Raw genomic sequence first — 1,152 nt, 5'->3', positions numbered from 1 at the left:
CAGTAAGTCGAGCGACATCACCATGCAGTAGGACAACGCATGGCAAATCATTGGAGCCATGGCGTAACCCGGCAGCCGGCCTGTGGCATCTTTCTCTTAGATAACAACGTGAAGCTAGCTAGTCACATAAGTTGTGCTCAATGAGACAATGACAAGAGCAGCAGCAGGTCCACGGAGCATGATGAGAGCTGGAGGGGAGCACGTCGAGCGGTGCTCTCAGTTTTTTTTTTTAGGATCCGGTGCTCCGAGATGTAGGGATTGGCAGGAGCGGAAGGAGGACGGCGACGGCAGGAGCAATTCTTTTAGCTCGTGAGTCGCGACGTGAAATTACTCTGAGAAAAAAATGCAGAATATGAAAAGGTTGGCCCATGCAGGTCTCGAACCTGCGACCTTGGCCTTATTAGAGCAAGTACAATAAGGCCTAGTCAGCAGGCTATAAGGTCTGCCATGTCACTAAAATCTTATGTGGAGGAGAGAGAAAGGAAGAGAGAGAGTGAAGCGGGCGCTTCGTGAGCAGCCCGGCTACAACACAAGCCCCGAGAATTTACAGCCCGCATGCAGCTATGCATGCTAGCGCTAGGACGACGCTTAGATGTTTCCTCCAATCCCGTGTATCCGCTGCATGCATGATTCGTAATTAAATTTGTAATGAATCCAACCTAGCAGCCAGTGTATAGCTAGCTTATTGTATGCCTTGCCTGTAAGATCAGCTTTTGGTGACATGGATTTGCTTTAGAGCCGGCAGCGGGCGGTGCTATTAACCATGCTCTTAGGACCACGCTCTGACCAGCTGAGCTAATAGGCCAGTTTAATTACATGATTAATGGATTCTTTATTAAATATTTCTCAAAAATAAATAACAAATAATAAATAAATGAGTACTCCATTCGAATATATAAGGCCTAATGTGCTTTTCGAAATTGCCTTTGACCATGGGTTGTAGTAATAATATACAACATGCATGCTACACAAAACACATCGCTAAATTCAAATGTGAAAGCAGTTTCTAATGATATAATAATCAATCGTCACAGGCACTCAGCTGCAACATGGACTTCAAGAAATAATGTGAGAGTGTAAGGTTGAGCCATGTATTAGTAAATTAGTACTTCATACTAACTACTCCTAGTTGCTACTACCTCCGTCCTGGTT

General features: G+C 44.9%; 1 non-coding gene across 1 annotated transcript; it reads right to left on the bottom strand.

The window, feature by feature from the left end:
• Positions 1-362: 362 nt before the first annotated feature.
• TRNAL-AAG lies at positions 363-805 on the bottom strand. The gene is made up of 2 exons: positions 768-805; positions 363-398 (listed from the first exon to the last, which is right to left on the bottom strand). It is a non-coding gene; the product is annotated as a tRNA-Leu (tRNA).
• Between the last annotated feature and the right edge of the window lie 347 nt (positions 806-1,152).

Source organism: Triticum urartu, chromosome 4 (genome assembly GCF_003073215.2).
Source record: "Triticum urartu cultivar G1812 chromosome 4, Tu2.1, whole genome shotgun sequence".
NCBI classification, from domain to species: Eukaryota; Viridiplantae; Streptophyta; class Magnoliopsida; order Poales; family Poaceae; genus Triticum; species Triticum urartu.
This window is presented reverse-complemented; position numbering and strand designations above follow the sequence as displayed.